Source organism: Dipodomys spectabilis, unplaced genomic scaffold, assembly GCF_019054845.1.
Source record: "Dipodomys spectabilis isolate Male_0828 unplaced genomic scaffold, ASM1905484v1 ptg000255l, whole genome shotgun sequence".
NCBI lineage: Eukaryota > Metazoa > Chordata > Mammalia > Rodentia > Heteromyidae > Dipodomys > Dipodomys spectabilis.
The window spans coordinates 924,042-938,419 of record NW_024870932.1 but is presented as its reverse complement, the minus strand read 5'-3'; the positions used below and the strand labels follow the sequence as shown (position 1 = coordinate 938,419).

Sequence of the window (14,378 nt, the reverse complement as noted above, 5' to 3'; positions counted from 1 at the left end):
CTTGCTAGCTATGTCTTTTGCCATGCAGAAGCTCTGCAACTTTATGCAATCCCATTTGTCCAACCTTTGTTTGATTTGTTGTGTTTCAGGGTCTCTATTCAGAAAATTTCGGTCTGAGCCAAGGAGACCTAGGGTTTCTCCTATTCCATCCTGTAATGTTTTCAGAGTGTCTACTTTGACTCCGAGGTCTTTGATCCATTTGGAGTTGATTATGGTGCAAGGTGATATATAAGGATCTAGCTTTAGTTTTCTACAAGTAGTTAACCAATTTTGCCAGCACCATTTACTGAAGAGGCTGTCTTTGTTCCATTCTATTGTTTTAGCTCTCTTATCGAAGATTAGATGGCTATAGGTCTGTAGGTTCATTTCTGGGTTTTCAATTCTATTCCATTGGTCCTGAAGTCTGTTCTTATGCCAATACCAAGCTCTTTTGATTACTATGGCTTTATAGAAGAGTTTGAAATTTGGTATTGATATTCCTCCAGCAGTGTTCTTTCCATTGAGGAGCGTTTTTGTTAATCGGGGTCTTTTATTGTTCCATATGAAATTTTGGATTGCCTCTTCTATTTCCTTGAAGAATGAGGTTGGAATTTTGATAGGTATTGCGTTGAATTTGTAGATAGCCTTGGGAAGTATTGTCATTTTGACGATGTTAATCTTTCCAATCCAGGAGCATGGGAGGTTTTGCCATTTTTTAAGTTCTGTGTTGATTTCCTTTTTCAAGATTTTAAAGTTTTCATCATAGAGGTCCTTCACTTCTTTGGTTAAGTTAATTCCTAGGTATTTTATTTTTTTGTGGGGCTATTACAAATGGAGTTGCTTTCCTAATTTCAGCCACACTATTCTCATTGTTGGCATAGAGAAAGGCCATTGATTTTTGGGGGTTAATATTATACCCTGCTACTTTGCCAAAGTTTTGAATCAGCTTGAGTAATTTGGGAGTGGAGTCCATGGGATTCATTAAATACAAGATCATGTCATCTGCAAAGAGGGAGAGTTTTATTTCTTCTTTCCCTATTTGAATCTCCTTTATGTCTGCATCTTGTCTTATTGCTGTAGCTAGGCATTCTAATACTAGATTGAAGAGAACTGGAGAGAGTGGACATCCTTGCCTTGTTCCTGAGTTAAGAGGAAATGGCTTTAGGTTTTCATCATTAAGTATAATGCTGGCTGTAAGTTTGTCATATACATCCTTTATTGTATTGAGGAATGTTCCGTGGATTCCTAATTTTTCCAAAACCTTTATCACAAAGGGGTCTTGGATCTTGTCGAATGCTTTTTCTGCATCTATTGAGATAACCATGTGGTTCTTATTCTTGCTCCTGTTGATGTGATGAATAATATTAATTGATTTGCGTATATTAAACCAGCTTTGCATCCCTGAAATGAAACCTGTTTGATCATGGTGTATGATTTTTTGGATGAATTGTTGAAGTCCGTTGGCGAATATTTTGTTGAGAAGTTTTGCATCAATGTTCGTCAAAGAAATGGGTCTATAGTTCTCTTTCTTTGATGAGTCCCTGCCTGGTTTTGGGATGAGGGTTATGATGGCTTCATAGAATGTGCTCGGTAGTGAACTTTCTCTTTCAATTTCATTGAAGAGTTGGAGGAGCATTGGTGTGAGCTCTGCTTTGAAGGCCTTGTAGAATTCCGCTGTAAAACTATCTGGTCCTGGAATTTTCTTAGCTGGAAAGTCTCTTATTGCTGTTTTATTTCATCGCTTGATATGGGCCTGGTAAGCTGGTTTAACTCATCTTGGTTTAGTTTTGGTATGTCAATATTTGCTAGGAAAAGGTTCATTTCTGTCAAGTTCTCAAACTTATTAGCATAAAGTTTTGAGAAGTATTCCCTTATAATGTTTTGAATCTTGGTTGTTTCTGTGGTGATGTTTCCATTCTCGTCTCTGAGTTTATTTATTTTGGTGTGTTCTCTTCTTTTTCTGATAAGATTTGCTAAGGGTCTGTCAATTTTGTTAATTTTTTCGAAGAACCAACTCTTTGTTTTGTTGATTCTTTCTATAGCTTTTTTGGATTGTATTTCATTTAATTCTGATTTAATTTTTATTATTTCTTTCCGCCTACTGGATTGGGGTTTATCTTGTTGCTCTTTTTCACGGAGGTTTAGATGTGTCATTAGATTGTTGGTTTCAGATCTATCCAATTTGTTGATGTAGGCGCTCAGAGCTATAAACTTGCCTCTGAGTACTGCTTTTGCTGTGTCACAGAGGAGCTGGTAATTTGTGTGTTTACTTTTGTTGAATAGCATGAACATTTGAATTTCCTTTCTAATCTCTTCCATGACCCACTCGTGATTCAGCAGTGTGTTGTTCAGCCTCCATGTGATACCAGACTTTCTTTGTTGACTTTTGATGTTGAGTTCTAATTTTATTCCCTTGTGGTCAGAGAGAATGCAAGATATAACTAAATCTAGTTGATCTATGCAGCTGTTTAGATCTGTAGTTTCTCTGTTGAGTTTTTGCCGAGTTGATATATCTAGTGGGGAGAGTGGTGTGTTAAAATCCCCAACAATTAATGTCTTTGGAGTTATATGGGATTTGAGGGAAAGTAGTGTTTCTTGGATAAATTTGGGTGCTCCATTGTTTGGCGAGTAGATATTTAGAATTGTAATATCCTCCTGAAAGAAAGATCCCTTAATTAGTATGTAGCGAACTTCTTTATCTCTTCTCACGAGTTTTAATTTGAAGTCTATTTTATCTGATATTAGGATTGCAACTCCTGTCTGTTTATGGGGGCCGTTTGCTTGGTAGATTTTGTTCCAAACTTTAACATTGAAAATGTGTTTGTTTTTATGGTCAAGATGTGACTCCTGAAGGCAGGAGATAGAAGGGTCTTGTTTTTCAATCCAACTAGCCAGTCTATGTCGCTTAATTGGAGAGTTCAGTCCGTTAACGTTAAGAGAAATGACTGAGAGGTATTGGGGAGTTCCTGCCATGTTATCCACCTTCTTGGGGGTTGTGAAAACTGGGTTTTTCCTATGGTTCTTGGATTCTCAGTTTGGGTGCAGTTTCTTGACATTTATTGTGATCTTGTTGGTTTTCTCTGTGTAGGATATCTTTAAGAATCTTTTGTAGGACTGGATTGGTGGAGATGTATTGTTTCAATTTTTCTTTGCTATGGAAGGTTTTTATTTGGCCTTCAGTTATGAAGGAGAGTTTAGCTGGGTACAGTATTCTTGGTTGATAGTTGTTTGTTTTTAGGGCATGGCATACATCGTTCCAGGCTCTTCTTGCTTTGATTGTCTCTGCTGAGAAATCTGAGATGATTCTTATTGGTTTTCCTTTATAGGTGATTAATCTTTTCTCCTTGACAGCTTTAAGGATCTTTTCCTTGGTCTGAGTTGATCCTGTGTGGATTATAATGTCACGGTGGGATGTCCTATTCTGGTCTGGTCTGTTTGGAGTTCTAAAAGCCTCTTGTATCTGAATAGGCATATCTTTTTGCATGTTTGGGAAGTTCTCTGCTAGGATCCTGTTAAACAAATTTCCTAGGCCATTGACTTCTGTTTCTAGGTGCTCCTCTACACCCCCTTAGATTAGGCCTTCTGATGGTGTCTTCCAAGTGTTGGATAGATCTATCATATTTCTTGGACTTGTCTTGGATGTTTGTATGTTCTTTCTCTATAATATCTAGGCTGTCTTCAATTCCTGAGATTCGATCTTCTGCATGGTCTAACCTGCTGTCAAGAATTTCTACTTTGTTTTTTATCTCTTTTCCTTCTAATTGGTCAGCTTTGATGGCTTCAAGTTCTTTGTTGAAGCTTTGGATTAGATCTTGTATGAACTTCTTTACTTCCTTAATTTGATGTTCAGTGTTTATTCTCAGATCACTTAGTTGATTGGTTATGGTTTCCTTGGACTCCCATTCCTTCTGTTGGGTTCCATTCAGCATTTTCTTTGTGCTCTCCCTGACTTCCTTCAGCTCTTTGTTAATGTATTCCATGAATGCCTTCAGTGATCTTTGTGTATTCTCTTCCTTCTCTCTCAATTCCTGTATTACTCTTTCATAAGCTTCCTCCCGTTCGTGGGATTCCTGTAGTTCTCTTTGAGTGTTCTCAGCCTGTTCACGCCATTCCTGTCTTTCTCTTTGAGTATTTTCAAACTGCTCATGCAAATCCTGTATCAGCTTTTGAGTAGCTTCCTTATGCTTATGATATTCCTGTATAAACTTTTGAAATGTCTCCTCTCTCTCCCTATCACGCTCATACAGAGACCTTTGTATGCTTTCAATCTTTTGATTTATCATGTTTGCCAGCAGTGTTTGTAGAGCTATTTGGGAATTCTCCTCTGGATTATTCATTATCTGTTCTGTCCCCTGATTATCGGGATTGGGAATTGAGATACCCGGATTTGCCATTTTTCTTGTGTTTTTTCCGGCTTACTCTGCCCATTTGAGATGAAAATAGCACCAGTTTTGTGCTAGAACACTATCTTAAGGCAAGCATCAACCCAAGTCTGAATTTGCACAATCAATAGTCTACAGATACAATCTAGTTCAACAGATACCTCTATTCAACATCAAACAACTATACGTTAATGGGCTATGGACTGAAAAGAAGAATTTGGAAGACCATAAATTATTAGGGTTAGGGAGAGAGGTGGGTAAAAAAATAGGAAAAGATTGATGTGGGGAGGCTCTGGGTGAGTTAACTAAGTCTTAATCTCAAAGCAGGAAATAGGTTGGGTAGGATGAAAGTAGAGAGGGAGAGAAAAAAAAAGAAAGGGAACAGGAAAAGAAAGAGACCAGAAAAAATAGAAAGGTAGAAATTAATAAAATTATGTAGATTCGATAACAATCTATTGAGATAAGAACGTGAATTTATTGAGAGAAGGGGAGGGATATAAAGTAGATGTGAAAAACTTAAAAATAAAAATGCTTAAAATATTATATAGGTATAAAGAGGTAGTACTGCTATTAGGGAATTTATGTCTTAGAGGTTTTGACTTGTGTAATAAATTTGTGGATTAAGTGTGTACACAATCGGGGATAGGGTCTAATAGTCAACTACAGGTTTATCTGAGGGTGTGGAGGACAAGAATTAAGTCACATAAAGAAGAACGAAAGAGAGGAGAAGGTGAAAAAGATAAGAAAGGGAGAAGAAAAAGATGAGAAGTTCAGTAGAGCCAAACAAAAAAACGAAAAGATAATTTAAAAAGAGAAAAAATTAAAAAGAGGGAAAGAAGACCAAAAAAGAAAGCAAAAATGCACACTCCCGTATCGCCAAAATAAAAATTATAAGAGGAAAAGAAATTTTCTGGAAAACATTTTTTTTTATCAAAAAAGGCAAAGACTAAAGATTGAAAAAAGTTTTAGAAAAGAAAAAAATTATTTTTTTCATATAAGGTACCAAAAATAAAAACAAAAAAACAAAAAAGAAGAAGACGAAGAAGAGTAAAAAGAAAAAAAAAAAAAAACACAAAAAAACCAAAAAACAAAAAAACAACAAAAATTTCTTTGATTTTTTTTTTTTTGGGCGGGGAGGAGTGGGAAAAATCCTGTATCTCCCTTGTGTCCATAACCAGCCTCTTGTTGGATTCTCTGGTCTGCTTGTGGTCCTGTAGCTTGGTTGGTTTCTTAAGTCAGTTTGTTCGAACAGGCAATAAAATGCTCTGCTTTACCCAGGATTTGGCGATCCTCCTCCTAGGCTAGTTCATTGGGAGACAGATCTGCTTTGAGTATCACAAAATAGGGGGATGCAGTGATGAGGCTAAGTTCTGGTAGCTTTTCTGTGGCTGGTTTGTGAAAACCTCACAGAACCCAGCCTGGAGCCATTCTCAGGGTTTCTGTTTACTGATTTTCAATTGCTTGTCGAGGCTGCTAGAGGGAGGGGCAGCCTCTGGCTCTGATTACCCAGTGAAGAAACCCACTCCTTGGGCTGGCACCCGAGCTGGGTGACTTTTCCCTGGGTGGAGCTGAGTCTGGCAGGTCACGCCGCCGTTAAGTTCTTGTGACCTGCTAAATGACTCGTTTTATTCCAAGGCCTGAGCTGGAGCTAGCAGCTCCTCTGAGCTTTGTCGGTGTCCAAGATGGAGATCTCTGGTCCTGTGTGGTGGAGGGGTGGCCTTCCCTCCTCTGCTCCCTGAGAAGGACTGAGGACGTCAGGCTTCTACTCACGCCGAATCTTGGTTCCTGGGTGTCTCTGGTCGGCGAACTGCAGGATGAAGATGTCTGCTCCTTGTCGGCTCTTGCTGGTGTTGAGTAGAATCCACTCGCCTGCTGCATCTTGCTCCTTCGTCCCGGACTCTCTGTTGCTCAGGTATGGCAGCTGCACTCGCCCGCCAATGCCACATCTGCCGCCGCCGCGGAGGCTGCTGGCAAAGGCTCACAAGTGTCTCATTGCCTGGGTTTCCTTCTCTGTCCAAACTCTGTCCTGTGATGATTCACTTGGTGTAATTCTCTGACTTAGGACTGTTCACTGGAACTCTAAAACTGCTTTGTATGTGAGAGATTACTTAGACTCCAGCTTCTCCTCCGCCATCTTCCCGGACTCCCCCGGGTGTTCATCTTTTTGTTTTTGCCTGTCTCTTGGGGAGATTAAGCTTAGGAACTGGAACTCTCTTTTTGGTTGTGGAGAACTGTGGTGTTTCCCTACTGCCCTGTTGCCATCTTGGTCCCCCCTCCCATTTTCATACTTCTAAATTTATACTAACTTCAGCCACTTTATCCTTTTCAAAGTCATGAAATAGCTCTGAGAATTTGCTTCTGTGAAGATTGTTTTTGCATTTATTTCTTCTGCTCTCTATCGATTCCCTACTCTCCAGTTACAATAATTTCAAATAGTAAAAATGGAAAAAGAGAAAAAAATCATGGTGAAATAAACAGATGTAGATAATTCACTGGATTTTTCTGACTACTTCAACCAATGTGAACTGTTGGGGAAAACATGTACACCTCATTCCCACTCGTATTCAACGTCTCTAGTTAGGCAATTCTGATGAAGACAAGGAACTAGATGAAAAAGTGAGGAAAGGTATCATTTGCTAGAAAAAAATGGAGAAGTATCCAAGCAAATTTCTTCATTGGGCTGTTGAAAATAATCGGCTAACTACAGTGCAAAGACTACTTTCCAAAAAGGCCACTCATGTGAAAACTAGGGATGATGATGAGAATAGCTCTCTTCATCAGGAAGCCTACAGTGGACACTTAGACATTGTCCATGAGTTGTTGGCTCAAGGCAGATATTCATGCAATAACTGTGAATGGCTGGACACCCCTGCATAGTGCTTATATGTGGAATAATACCAGAGTGACTTCTTTCTTACTTCATCATGATGCAGATACCAATGCCCAAACTAAAGAACTCTTGACAACCTTGTATCTTGCTGCTGGGAATAGAAATAACAAAGGTACGCGGACTCTCCTTCTATTGAAATATTATATTAAACCAGGTCAAGAAAAACTTGGAAGAAGCTGCATTTGATATTGCCAAAAGGATAAGTATGTATCACTACCTCTTTGAAGTTGTGGAAGGCTGCAAAAATTTTTCTCCTAAGTCATAATGGTTTGGTTAAGTTTCTTAAATTTCAAAAATGCCAATCCATCTTTGTGTCCGTACAAAATATTTTCACAATACAAACCCACATTAATATCTTACTTTAAAAATTCATGGATTCCATGCTATTCTTCCAAGCGAATTGCCGGACTTTGATGTCAAAATGTATTCAAGATTTGTTTGTATACATCAATAATGATTTCTGCAGAGTTTGTGATTTTTATAATCAGAAATAATTTTAACTTATCTGTTGAAATGATTAATACAGAAACTAAAGATATTTCTATTGCTTGTCTGAAAAAGGATATTTTAATGTAATCTGTATTCTGTTTGTATAATATCCATAATCTATTTCATTCTCTCCTAGATATAATACTTTTAATTCTACATTGTTTCATAATATATAGGTTCATTAATAAATGTGTCATTTCAGATAGCATTCCATAAAGAAACAGTTTAAGATTCCTTTTTTTCCCCTAGGTCCTTGTAGTATTTTATTTCTTTGAAATAAAATGAAAATGTTATCTAATTTCAAAAGTTTTGTAAAGGTTATGCTATGTAAAGGCCTTTCTAAGGTGATGATTTAATAAACTGATGTCAAACTAACTTTCAATTCAATGAATTGCATGTATCGTTACAACTGTATTTTTGAATCAATTTTTAATAACTTTTTCATTTCTTGCATCTGAAGAATGAAAAATATGGAATACTACACAAATTTTCATATCATCCTTGTGCAAGTGCCATGTTAATCTTTGTATTGTAATTTGGGTAGACGTGCTGTTGAAGCATGTAGTATCCTCTAAATTTAAGTAGCTAATGATGCAATCTTTATACAGGCATATATCCTTGGTTGACTATTTGTAACTAGGAAACCTTATTGTTCCTAAAAATGCTATTGATATTACTTCTCTAAAATTCTGTGTATATTGGAAAAAAACTTATATTGTTTGGTCGATTGCTCACATTTGCAATTTTTTTTGTCAATGAGTATTTTAAGTGTTTTCCATTTTAGATTTCATCATACTTTGAAGAATTTAAAGCTAGGTCCAAAGGTGATGGCTTTTCAAGTACTTATTTATCAGCTGAGTTAGCTTTGTGAAGCTAATGGATTCAAAGTAAGCTTTGCTTAAGAGCTACTTCTAAATTTCTGCAGCTTAAAAATTCCTAAATGAGATCTTATTGGCACAAATGTCTACCTGACCCTTTACCTTTCTTCCATTTAGGAAGAGACGAACCAGAATATCTTACCCTGACAGTATAGATTTTCTTACTGGAACAAAACTAATCTTAATTACAAGGAATCATAGAGACAGGAACAGTTCAGATAGAAATGTTTAGACTAGAAGGTATTTTATCAAAATATAATTGGTTATTATACCTAATATTTCAAAAATATCTAAAGCCAAGAAGTTGAAAAAATTGTTCATATGCATGAATAACTAATGTCCTGGCCTGACTACCATCCAACCAGGCAGGAATTTACACTACTGCCTTTCTATCACCAAATATTTTCAGAGTTACAAGAGAAGTCTATATATCTCTCCTCGATATTAAGCCTTAAATTGTTAATGTTTTAATGAAAGTGTTTCCTCTTGCCACTAGGCTGTAAATCTTCAAATGGTAAAGCTTTAGGTCTAACTCTACCAAACACTGAGGTAGAGATAATGAAATAATACTTTAAATAATTTAAATAATTTGATACTCTAACAACAGAATATTGCAAAACATGTGCCTTTTTCTTGTATATAGTTATACATTTTATATTTATAAGTGCTGATATTTTAGTTCACACAGTGAAACTTACTAGAATTAGTTGATAATTTGACAAATAAATAGATATTTATTCCAATAAGTAGTATTGGAATATAAATAATTAGGTTTAGAATACATATTAGAAATAAAAATATCAATGCAATATCTTTGGTATAAACTTGTGATACATTCTAAGTGTTCTTGGTCTTCTGAATTCACATTGCAAAAAAAATTAGTTTTCCTCTAATCTATTAGGGATTTTACCCTGCTACTCCATTTATTGTTTTAACTCACTGGTCCCAAAATGATTTTCTCCATATTTCTGAAGCATTCCTAATGATTATACCCAAATTTTGCAGATATGATGTCTAAAAGCTGTTATTCTTCTGCAGGACACACGTGTCCTAGGATCCCAGGTCTCAGTTATCCGCATCATCAAATAACAAGGGCAAGACTTCTCATCTAGGCCCATGCAACGTGCCAACAGAAAGTAATTGAAAATCCATCTCAATTCCTGACAACACTGGAATTAGCAGTAAGCAATTGTGAAATGCAAGGCAACTTAAAATGAATATTGAGATCACAAAATCTGAAAGAAAGTACAGTAATTCAAACTTACAATTTACAAATGACCAGCCCATATGAGAGAACAAGATCACAAATGTCACAAAATTATTTTTAATACCCCTCTCCTAATGATTACTGAAAGATTTCAGTCCAGTATAAATAGGCCAAAAAAATTGTTCTGGGAACGATAGATCCATAATTGGTCTACCAAGGCTAGGAATACTTGACATACAGGTCAATTATAATTCAGAAAAACATTAATTGAGAAGATCCTTAATGCTTCAAACTACTGGTACTACAGTAAATCTTGGTTCTGTAGTGTAAAAATGCTATCATTCTCAAGCCAATGATAATCTGCATTTAATCTCCTGAAAATATATTCTTTTTCAAAACTTTTTAAAATCACATTCACCAAAATAACATTTGTCAAGTAGATGATAATAAGTGACATTACAAGTTTTACAAGTGTAGGGAGCAAGTTAAAATAGAGTTGAATTATTTACCCAGCACTAATGCCAAACACGTTCAACCATTCATTAAAGTGTAGAAATAGTACCCCCCCACCATTTGTTTTGTTCAGTAGCTGCCTTCCAGAAATGTGTTAAATAGATCAACCTCCCATAATTCAAACCCAAACACTGGCTAATAAAGTAAATTTCATCATTTAATAAGGTACATTTTAAAAAGTCACAAATAGTTGTCTTATCATATGTTGTTTTATGTTTTCCCTATCAGTCTAACATAGTATGAAATAAGACTTTAAATCTTGATTATGGGTACTCATCAGAGATGTGACAAATATAAAATCTGTCTTCTATTTCTATCATATTCCTCTATAGTAGTAAATTTATTTTTTTTCTTTTTCCAAAACTTATAGGTAGTAGAAAATATTTTCCCATGTCAAATAAAATAATCACAAAACTTGTACAAAGCCATTTATAAAAACTGGTAGCTAGGAATACATTCTTAGCCATTTTTAAACTTTCTTGTTGACTAAAGATTAATCTTCCAAATGAATGAGAATATTATCATGTCTAGGGGCTGCACGTCTCCAGTCTTGCAAATTGTTATTGCAGATGAATGAAATATGGAAATATAAGCTGACATAAGTTCAAGTATATGCAGGATTGAAACTCCATGGAATGTATATAAACCTTTCAAAGTATTAACAGATAGCTTAACAGAATGACTATCAGGAAGTTGAAACCAGAAAGGAATAATAGTAAAAACATAGAATGAATGAAAAATGGAACAAGGGGCAAGTACAGCTAGAATACTCAATGTACACATGTGACAAAAGAAGTGGTAAATCTGAAATAAATCTTGGAGAAGGGGTTGGTTGAGAATGATAGAAGGAGTCACTCTGACCCACGAGCATTGGACAATTAGATAGACATATTTATTGTAATACACTTGCACAACATTTTGAAATTCAGTTAAAAACATAACAAAAAACAAAAACACACAAAAATCACAAGCAAACAGCAACTTCTAGAGAGGATAAATATGACCTCTCAAAATTTTAAATATTTAATGAAGGGTAGTCTTGGGAAAAGCAAACAAAACTGTTCAAAGAGGGAAGTTTGGGGTAGCAGAGAATTTTGAACAGATTTAAATAGACTGTCTAAGGTTATAAATCACCTGCATCTGCTGCAAATATTTTCTTCTGTGAGTTCTCTTTCACTTCACAGGATACTCCAGTCCTAAGCCACACTTGATAGCTTGTGAAGATAGATTGGAAGAAACGGATCAAGAACCCATTACACTGCTGGAGACAGAACAGTCCTCTATATTTTCTCTCATCTCTCTTCACTACTCTTTCGTCATTCTTTCAAGTCAAGTGATTTTGAATTATATCTTTCCTTTTTGTTCTGGCAAAGTAATTAGTCAAACTAATTCACTAAATATTATTTACCATTTTTTCTATCATGCTGTTACCTTGTCCAAGAGAGTGCATTAAACTTCACCCTTGCATTTGGTTGCCACGAAACCCCAACATCTATATTAATGAGGACAAACTCTAATGTAAAACTTTGTCTCTGAAAAAACAGTCCAAGAAGCTGTGATCACAAATATTTAGCTATACTTTTTCTTTTACCGTGAAAGTCTTCTTGTATTTAAAGTGCCCACAAAAATGAGGACTCCACCACTTTTTGATTCAATAACTTCTAACCTCAAAGATATATTTTGCTAACAAGATGCTTCGAGGAAACCGAAGAGTACTCCACTTTTATCTTCTCTCTTAAGACTTTCCTTAGACTTGGAAAAAATTATGTTAAGTGAAGTAAGCCAAGCCCAAAGAAACATAGGTCCCATGGTTTCCCTTATTTTCAATAGTTAGTATATGTATGAGTCAAGCAGAAAAGTTCAGATAAGGTGATGTTAGGAAAATGAACCCTAAGATACGTATTTAAATGTTTTTTTTTCTTTCATGCATTTGTTTCTAATGCATTTATATGATTATTTCTTTGTTGCTTTGTATGTCCCTCCCCCACAGTATAACCCCTGCTTTCACTCTATTTGATGTCGGTATAATTTGTGGAGGGAAATGGGAAAAACAAGTCGTTTAAATAAGGATACAGGTGGACCGTTGCAACAATGAGAAGTGCAAGTTGTCATGTCGAAAACGAACTTTACAACTTTGTTGGGGGGTTGGGGGGTGGGGGGAGGCTTCGGTGAGTGGGGAGTCTGGGAAGGGATGGGAAGGAGAAACAAAGGAGGAGGCTATGATGCTTGATAAGAAATGTACTCATTATCTTGCCCATGTAATTGTAACTCCTCTGTACAGTTTTTTTCACAATAAAAAAAAGACTCTCCTTAGATACCATATGAGGAATAGTGAAGTTATCCTTTGTAAAATTATTTCAATATATTATTTTTCTCTTGGTCTTGCATTTGCTCAACAAGATGTATGGAGAAGAATAGAGTTAAATCATCCATACTTTGTGACAGTGTCTGTTACAACGGACAATAATTCTTTGTCCTACTTCTATGTTCTCCTCTTAGCTCTTGCTTGATTTCCAATTAATCACAGCTTCTTGGCTTCAAGTCTAGTGAAGCTGAAGGACTATAAGGCATCCCCCACTGCTCCATCATCATGGTTTTTCTTTTTAAACTCTTTTATTTGGATGTGGAATTTATTTTCATGTCTTCACTCAATCTGTTCTGCATTGTAGTGAGCCAAATAGGCTCTGTAAAATCACTTTAGGTAGCAAAAATATTAACACAGTCTATTTCAAAAAGTTTTGGAATCCCTCTACTGCTGAAATCAATACACTTAGCCAGGGCTTCTAAGAATGTGTTTTCTTATTTGCTCAATTATTTTCTGATCCCAAAACTTTTTGGCTTATGTAATAAGAGAAGTCTTCACTATGTCATGTCAATAAGGATATTATATTTTGTGAGCTACTTAGAAATGAGAAATCCTTGGTTTAAGATATCCAATCAGATTTTTTTTCTGTGTTTCAGTGCTTCACATGCAAAGACATTGTGGAAAGTATTATAAACAGGAAAGTGTGTACCCAATACCTGCTTTCATTGTGGAGGGCACTTTCTCCCTAAATATTTTGACCCAAATTATCTCTTTCAGAGAATTACTGTTTGGTAATTAAAGGTCAATTCATAAATTTGATGCCTTTTTAAAAAGAAATTTGAATTTAAATTCCAGTACAACATTGTTTCACAGTGAGAATATGTTTCCTGGGTAAGGACAATTCTCAAGGGAACCTACAGGATTTACAGCAAGGTTTGTGAGGTTTGTTTCTTTACTGTGAAAATGAGCCATCTTCACCCACATTGCTCCCTCTCAGCTTAGTCTCCATGGATTTCTTTGCATGAAAGTCTATTTTCCCAGTCAATTTTAAATTTTCCTAATAGGCAAAGCTGTTAAAAAGTTTGAACAGTTAAAATTTACCTGTCAGAATGTTTTAACTTTTTTGAAATTCCTTTATCAGAATTGCGAATTCACCAATCCTAATTCCACCTTTACCATCAAAAACACTTATATTGTTGTCATGATATAGTGTCCGCGAAAATATTATTTTCCAGTGGTTTTGTAATGCATATATATGTTCATATAAGCTGATGCTGAGCAAAATTAACTCCAAGTTATGGAAACAGATATTTATTTGCAGTTGTTGTTTTTAATGTACTATGTGATTTCTATTTTCTTTGGGGTTTTCCCTTATGGTTTATCCCCTGCTGTATTTGATTTTGATACCCTGTGTATTGTGTATACTTTTACCTTAATTAGGGAAGGGAAGATGAACAACGAAATGGCGAGACAAAGGACAAAGGGCAAACCAATGCAATAGAAAAACTCACAAGACAATATGTTGGAAATGTACATTACAAATTGTGAGGTGTACATTACAAATTGTGAGGGTAAAGGAAAACTGTGAGAAAAATGAGAGAGGGGTAACTATTTTGATAGTGATGTATTCACTACCTTACAATTACTGTAACCCCACTGTACATCACTTTGACAATAAAATTAAATTTAAAAAATAAGCTGCATGAAATATAATTTCACTGTATTGGTATAGTAA

General features: G+C 35.7%; 2 pseudogenes; both read right to left on the bottom strand.

Annotated features, from left to right (window-relative positions):
• Nucleotides 1-14,378, bottom strand: part of LOC122124944 — a 168,735-nt pseudogene that overhangs the window by 76,772 nt on the left and 77,585 nt on the right.
• LOC122124951 lies at nt 8,205-8,301 on the bottom strand (annotated as a pseudogene).